Here is an 8,620-nt window from a genome sequence, read left to right on the forward strand (position 1 = left end):
TTTTTAGTAGTTTTATTGAGTTCTATAAAGTTTCCATTTATTAGTTTAATTGGTATGGCATGAAGAGTGTAAATTAATTCTGGTAGTAGTATCATTTTTATTTTATTAGTATGTCCCAGCCATGAGCATTGAATAATCCTCCAGTTATTTATGGTGTTCTTTATTTCTTTAAGGAGCATTCTGTAATTCAATCTATGTAATCATTTTGTGAGCTCTGATAGTTTGATCTCCAATTTTTTTGCATTTTGAAATTATTTTGAATGGAATTTCCATCACATTTATCTCTTAGATTTTGTTATTACACAGAAATGCTATTGACATTTATGGATTCATTATGTAACCTGCAATTTTGCTGATGATATTGCCTCAATCAGTATTTTTGCTGAGTCCCTAATGTTTTCTAATCTTCATATCATCATCAGATAGGGATTATTTCATGTATTCTTTTTGTCACCCTTTATTTCTTTTAATTTCTCCTCTTGTCATTGCTATTACTAACATTTATAGAATTCAATCAAAAAGGTGGTGAGATTATACAGCCTTGCTTTACTCCTGTATATATTGGGAAAGCTTCATTGTATCTCCATTATATATAATACTTGATTTTATTTCTTTTAAATATCATTTTTATGAGATTTAAACTTCTATGCTTGCTCTTTGTATGATTTTTATCAGAAAGCAAGTGTTTCATACCTTATCCAAGACATTTCTCCCCCTGCATCAGTTGAGTCAATCTTATGGTCTTGATTGTCTTTGTCTTGTAACAATTAATTCTTTTGATTATTTTCCAAGTATTATATTTATTTAGTGTTAGGGTTTATTTTGGCATCCTTAGCATAAATTCACTTTGGTCAAAATGAATTATTTCTTCAATAAATTGCCATAATCTGACAGTTTTTTCTTTAAAATTTTTGAATCTATTTTTAATGATATTGGTCTATAGTACTTTGCTTTATCTTTCCCTGGCTTAAGTTTTAGAATTATATCTGTCTCATAAAAGGAGTCTGGTGTAGTGCTTTCCTTTTCAATTTTTGATAGTAACTAGCATAGTATTCATATAAATTTTCATTAAAAGGTCAATAGAATTCTCTTGTTAATGAATCAACAAAAGAATTGTTGCTGTTTTTTTTCTTTAGTACTCTACAACTGACTATTATTTCTTTATGTGACTCAATTACTTAAACTATTTATTCTCCTGCTAGTTCAAACATTTTATATTTTTGGAGATATTAATTTCTTTTGTGTGTTCTCAGTTTTGATAGCATATTGGTGCCTACTAGGTTCTGGTAATTCTTTTTATTTCTTTTGATTTTGTTGTGATTTTATCTGATTCATTTGTTATTTTGTCGATTTGATATTCTGCCCTCTTTAAAGTGACAAAATATTTATCAATTTTGTTGTCTGTTCAAACAACTAACTTTTTGTTTTATTTATCATTCATTTCTCTAGTATTTTTGGTTCTAAATACCTGTTTCTCTTCTAATTTTAATAGCTCATCTTTTGCTCTTATTTTGTATTTGACTATTTGTTGGTTTTATAATTTTGAAATGCATATTCACTTCATTAATCTCCTTTCCTATTTTTATGTATGATTCCTATTTTAATGTATGATTTTTATTAATATATTTTTCCTTGGAGGACTAATAAGCAAGCTAAATACCAGAAATTTTGGAATTTTTTAAATCACTGTCTTTCACATAATTATTAATTGTATCATTTATTCTTTGACCAACTACTCATGTTTTGGATTTCATTTGATGTCTCCATTTGGGTCTGTGTCTTTTGTTTGGATTCCCTGTACTCATTATTGTTTTTCTTTCCTTAAAGTTTGTAAAGGATTTATTGGGTATTTCTGCCTTTTTACATTTATCTGTACTGTCTCTATTCCTTAATCCATATTTCCTTCTGTTTTCATATTTTACATGCTGATTTATCTGCTTGTTTCCTACAGTTCCCTACAGTTTCTCAACTTCCTCACCACGTAAAGGAAACTCACTTTTCAGTGATCTGAGTCCATGTCTTAGATGTCTTCTGGAGGTTGTTGAAGTAGAAGAACTATCCCAGCTGGATTCCAGTCTTCTTTCCTGCAGGCCTGGTACAGCGACACAGACACTTGCACCCTTGATCTGTGGCATGTTGCCACCCCAGGCAAAGCACTCTTCAGCCTTGCTTTATAATTTACCCTATTCCATAAGTGGGTGGACAGAGCTGAGGCTGGATGCTTATTGCCACAGAATTGTAGAGTAAGGGCAGGGTTAGGCAGGTTGGAAAAGACTGCCACAACAGCAACAAAATTACTCAGTGGATCCCTTAAAATAAGCCAATGGGTTGTTTGTATATCTTTCCAGAATGCGGAGTCTGATGGGAAGCAGGAGTGCTAAGTCTACATGACGTTGTTACTGTATTAGACTTATTGGTAGGGTATGCTTGGTTTATGAAGACAGCTGTCATTTCTTTAGCTCCTGTAAGAAAGGAAGTAAGAGTTTTTGAAGAAAGGAGAAAATGTTTAGTTCTCTAGCTTGTTGATCACATGACCAAGAAGCATACTGTATTTCATTTTCTAACCTTGCTATCTTTTTTGAGCCACCTAGAACTGCTTCAATGAAAGAAAATATGTTACTTTTAAAACATCATAAATTCACTAAATCAATGATTAACGCCTTCAACATTATGCAGTAACCAATTTATTTTTGTCACCTATGGTCTAGCACTTCCTCTTCGAAGTCTCTGGTCTCAGGGACCAGAGTCTCATTATAGGGTAGACTTTTTCCTACCCACCACCGAAAAATTTAAAAACCACAAAAGATTCACCACAGAGCATGAATAAAAGCTTCTATGGAAGAATTTAGCACTTCATTCTTGTTTGGGAGAAGCCGAAAATAATCCAAAGATTCAGGTTCAGGATTCTAATGCAAAACAATGCTCATGAACCATAAAATGCAATAAAAACAACTTTATTGATAATATGATTGAAAAGGATACAAATTTTTATAATTAATTCAAATAAAATAACTCTATTCTGACTCCATTTTCCCACATATCAACAGCAATACTAAGCCAGAAATGCATCCCTATGGGCAGCTGGCATACTTCTAGCCATTTAGAGCACCAACTCTAAATAAGCTGGGCTTTTTATACTGCTAGTTTTCAGAACCAATCAAGTCCTAGGGAAAAACTCTTTGAATCTGTGAAAGGAAATTGCTCTAGTCCCAATAAAACAAACAATATGTTACCATATACTGAAATAGCCCATTGAACTCTTAAGTCTCCCCCCAGGAAGATAATAAAACTGTGAGGTTTTCTGAACAGATACTCCCCATTTACCTCAGACCTAGAGCATTGCAAACAATATCATAGAGTTTTTAAAAGGATGCAGATTTATAGGTATCTTGTGACGTGACTTTAGTCTTTTCTTAATAGTATTTTATTTTTAATTACCTGTACAGTAGTTTTCAACATTCATTTTTAATAAAATTTTGAGTTCCAAATTTTTTCTCTCCCCTTTCCTATCCACCCTCCCCAAGATGGCAAGCAATTTGATACATATACATGTGCAATCCTGTAAACCTATTTCCATATTAGTCATATTGGAAAGAAAAATTGGGGGGGAGAGGAAGGAAGGAAGGAAGGAAGGAAGGAAGGAAGGAAGGAAGGAAGGAAGGAAGGAAGGAAGGGAGGGAGGGAAGGAAGGAGGGAAGGAGGGAACAAAAGAGAAAAGCCACATAAAAAGTGAAAATAGTGTGCTTTCTTTTGCATCCTGATTCCATAGCTCATTCTCCAGATGTGGATAGCATTTCTATCGTGAGTCTTTTAGAATTGTCATGGATCATTGTATTGCTGTGAAGATCTAAACCAACCATAGTCGATAATCACACAATGTTGCTCTTACTGTACATAATGTACAACTGGTTTTACTAAGTTTACTCAGCATCAGTTCATGTAAGCCCTTGCTCACCATTACATGCACTTGCTCACTATTTCTTATAGCACAATAGTATTCTATTACATTCATATATATACATAGGCTATAGTATTGGAATTGATTCTTTAAATGTTTGGTAGAATTCACTTCTAAATCCATCTAGCCCTGGTGATTTTTTTCCTTAGTTTTCATTACTGACTTATTCAATTCATTTTTCTAAAATGGGGTTATTTAAGTGTTTTATTTCCTCTTCTATTAATGTGGGCAATTTATATTTTTATAAATATTCATCCATTTCACTTAGGTTGTCAGATTTATTGGCATAGAGTTGGTCAAAATGGCTCCTAATTATTGCTTGAATTTCCTCTTCATTGATGTGAATTCACCCTCGTCTCCTTTGTTACTGGTAATTTGATGTTCTTCTTCCTTTTTTTTAAAATCAAATTAATCAAAGGTTTATCTATTTTATTGTTTTTTCATAAAACCAGTTCTTATTTTTATTTATTAGTTCAATGGTTTTCTTACTTTCAATTTTATTAATCTCTCCTTTGAGTTTCAGAATTTCTAATTTGGCGTTTAACTGGGGATGATTAATCTGTCCCTTTTCTAGCTTTTTAAATTCCTTGCCAAGTTCATGGATCTGCTTTTTCTCTATTTTATTCATGTAAACATTTAGAGATATGAGATTTCCTCTAAGTATTGCTTTTGGCTACATGTCACTAAATTCTGGTATGTTGTCTCATTATTCTCTCTCTGATGAAATTATTGATTGCTTATTGATGGACTGATTGATTGATTTATTTGTTTGGCCCACTTGTTTCCAATTAATTTTTATCTATCTTTCCATGGGACTTTATTATATGTAATTTTATTGCATCATGACCTGAAAAGTATGCATTTAATATTTCTGCCTTTCTCATTGGATTGTGAGGTTTTTATACCCTAATGCATGATCAATTTTTGCGTAGGTACATGTACCACTAGAAACAGGTATATTCTTTCTATCCCCATTCAATTTTGTGCAGAGATCTATCATATCTAACTTTTCTAAAATTCCCTTCCCCTCCTTAACTTCCATCTTGTTGATTTCTTGATGTCTCATAGAGTCTACTTGCGCAATTCTAATTTTTAAGGAATTATTTTCTTCATTTACCTTTGTGCCTCCTTTTCCATTCAGCCAATTCTACTTTTAAAGGAGTTGTTTTCTTCAGTCCCCAATTTGTCCAATTCTGTTTTTAAGGAGTTGTTTTCTTTAGTCAATTTTTGTGCTTTTTTCCCAAGCTATTGTCTTTTTTTTCATAATTCTCTTGCATAGCTCTCATTTCTTTTCCCAATTTTTCTTTTCTTCTATTACTTGATTTTAAAAATCCTTTTTGAGTTCTTCCAGGAGGACTTTTTAGGCTTGAGACCAATTCATATTCCCCTTTGAGGTTTCACATTGTTGTCCTTTTCTGACATTGTTGTGTTTGGATATTCCCTGCTACCATAGTAGCTTTCCATGTTCAGGGATCTTCACCGTTTCTTACTCATTTTTAAAAGTTGAGCTCTGTTCCTGGGGTACAGAGGGTGCTGTCCCAAGCTTCTCATATAGGAACCAGGGGCCTGGTCAATGGCTTTCTGCACCGGGACCTCTGGGGCTGAAAGTTTGCTTACTGTGCTAGGATGGCCCAATGTAGTTGTTCTTGTTGTGCCCTGGGTTTTTCTGCTTCACTAGGACTGGATGCCTCACACCTGGCCTACTGTGCTACTGGTCTGCTGGGCTAGGACTGCAGGCCCTCATGTGATGATCTGTACTGTGGCTAAGTGCCTCCCACTGACTTGCCTGGACACTGCCTGCACTGTATTCCATTCTTCTTTTACCCAAGTGAGACAGACCTTTCCTGAAGTCCTTCTAATTTATCTTGGCCTAGAAAATTGTTTCACTCTCTTTTTGTAGATTCTGTCCCTCTATAATTCTTTTAGAGGCTTCATTTAACATTGTTTCTGAGGGAAACTAGGAAAAGCTCAAGCAACTTCCTGGCTTCTCTCCATCATCTTGGCTTTGCTACAGCCCTTCAACTTTAGTCTTTAAGCAACATGGAGATCCTCTGTGGAGTTATCCTCTTCCTCTCTCAGAAATATGTTGTTAGGGAATTTTGTTCCTCTTGGAGTTCAGTCCCAAAACTCAGGAACTCTTGGTCTTTCAAGAATTCAAGAAACAAGAATTACTCAAAAGCAACTCCCAAGGCTGGAAACATCCATTTTCACCTTCAGCAATCTCTGACCTTTTCTTAGCAAAAAACACATAAAAGCAAAAGAAACTATTCAAGGACCAGAGTTCCAAAAAATGTTCAGGTTTTTTGGACAAGCATAAGCTATGTATCATATGCTTTACCTAAAAGTTGCCACTTTTTGATTTTAGGGGATGGATGGAGAACTCCCTCACCCTTTCTACACTCTGGTCTAGATGCCCCAAGAAAAAAAAGGCATGGCAAAAGAAAAGGGGCAAGATATATCATAGTTCATTCTTATAGGCATAGGGAAAAGGTGGTTCATCCAAAAAGAAGTCTGTTCTTCTGAGTATTGTCAATCATCATGAAGAATATTCCAATTACCAGGGCCCATGAGATGAATAGACTATATTCTCTTAGAAGCATGTTAGAGTACATATTGAACTTTATAAAAAGTGTTTTGTAGGCAAAAGTCCATCCATGCTTGTTAAACAAATGAAGTCGATAGGTGGTATTAGGGGCGTGAGGTCAAGATATTGACACTGTTACATACTTTAGACAAAGAAAAGTATAAACAAAGTTGAATAAAAATGAATTCTATTGTGAACATGGCTATGAGGAATAGGGTTTGGATATAATTTTCTAAAAAATGGAGTGTTGAAGTCGCAGCATTCTATCTATGACTTCCTCAAAGAGGGTATATTTTTCAAACTTTCCTTGAACTGACATCTGTGGCCCTAAGAAGCTATAGCAAGTACGGTGGCTACACCCTGATAAAGCATGTCAGCAGATGGTCTTAATCAAACCTCAAACCCAGTGGCAAGTTAGGGGGGTGTCTACCCCAAAGCATGGAAAGACTTCACAGGTGGAATGGGTGGATGGGAGCAATTTGTTCAAATGCCTGTGAAGAGCTGAAGCAGGCACTGTGAAGTGCTTAGAGCTTGATTAGACATCAAAGGTACTAAGGTCATTCATTGCATCCTGATTTTTGACTTTCTACTGGATTCCAGTGACTCTGGAAGTGAGAGTGAGGCTGACAACTTTATGCAACTCTGCCTCACTTAAATCCAATTCATGCACAAGTCAGGCAACACCCCATGATGTTATTTGTTCCTCTTTGAAAATGAAGGACAAATCAAAAACAAATATTTGTAGACTAAGTAAAATCATCATTTTTTGTTGTTGTTAAACAGAGTTTTCTTTTTCTTATTCTATATTTTAATTTACATAGTTGTAGTCTTGTATATAACCAGATATATAAACAGGTCTGACATATAAGCATTCAGGGAAGATTAGTACCTCTGGTGTGAGGGCTGCCAAGCCCGTTCAAGAGCTGCTTTCCTCCTTTAATGTCCACTTGTCACCCAACTCTCATCTGTGCCTTCAAGAAGCTACAACATGTGCAGTGGCAAAATCCCACTTTGCTTGCCATTACACCACACCCCAGTAAAACATTTTAGTAGAAAGAGTAAACCAGGATGAGGGTAACTGATAAGCCTCAGACACATTAGTGAATTAGGGGAGAATCTATTACAAGCATGTGAAGACTTTCCCTGGCTGAATGGACAGATGTGAACAACTTGTTCCAATGGGTCATAAAGGTGATGGAAGCGTGCTGTGGGGTACTTAGAGATGGGTCAAACATCAGAGACACCAAGGTCATCCACTACATCCCAAGCCATCACTAATCATCTTGACTTTTGTCTTACCCCTGAGCTTTGATGACTCTGGAAGAGAGAGTGAAACCAATGACTGCACGACTCCACCTCACTTAAATCCAATTTATGAATGAGTCAGGTTATCACCCATACTATTTTGTCATTTTCACCTACCTCAAAGTCCTGTGGCTATGGTAAGTGATGAAGCTCTCGGGCCACAGGGCCATCTACTCGCTGGATAGAAGTAGCAGTGAATTTTGGCAGCCCCCTGGGTTCTGAGCAGCATTTTTAAAAGACCACACTGCCCACCTTCTGGTGTGAGAAAGGGGCTAGACATGGTGCCCTAAAAATGTCTGCTTCACCTAACCTAACTGTGCCTTACTTACAGCAGGTGGAGATCCTATCTTGTGGTCAAAACACAAAAAATGTACAAAAACGTCTGTGAAAATTATTTCACTCACCATTGGTAGATGTTATGTGCACACACTGATGGAGAACAAGAAATCCAGTAGATCTGAAAGATTAATAGCTCTTGTTTTGAGAGAACCCAGCAGGTATTTCACCCATGCAACAGCCCTGAGTGAAACAAGGCGAGCAAATAAAGGCCAGCTTGTCAAAGTCAGAACTGGATACTTGTTTTTCTGGAATGACTGCAGTGATGAGGAGGACTGTGAAGCTGACATAGGTTCTGCAATCAAAACTAATCTAGTCAACAAGCATGTGTATCTCCCAAAAGGAGTGAATGACAGACTCATGACAAAGTCATTGCCACTTGCAGAAAAGTGTCACACCACCATCATCAGTGTGTATACTCCTACCATGACCAACTT

Source organism: Trichosurus vulpecula, chromosome 1 (assembly GCF_011100635.1).
Source record: "Trichosurus vulpecula isolate mTriVul1 chromosome 1, mTriVul1.pri, whole genome shotgun sequence".
NCBI classification, from domain to species: domain Eukaryota; kingdom Metazoa; phylum Chordata; class Mammalia; order Diprotodontia; family Phalangeridae; genus Trichosurus; species Trichosurus vulpecula.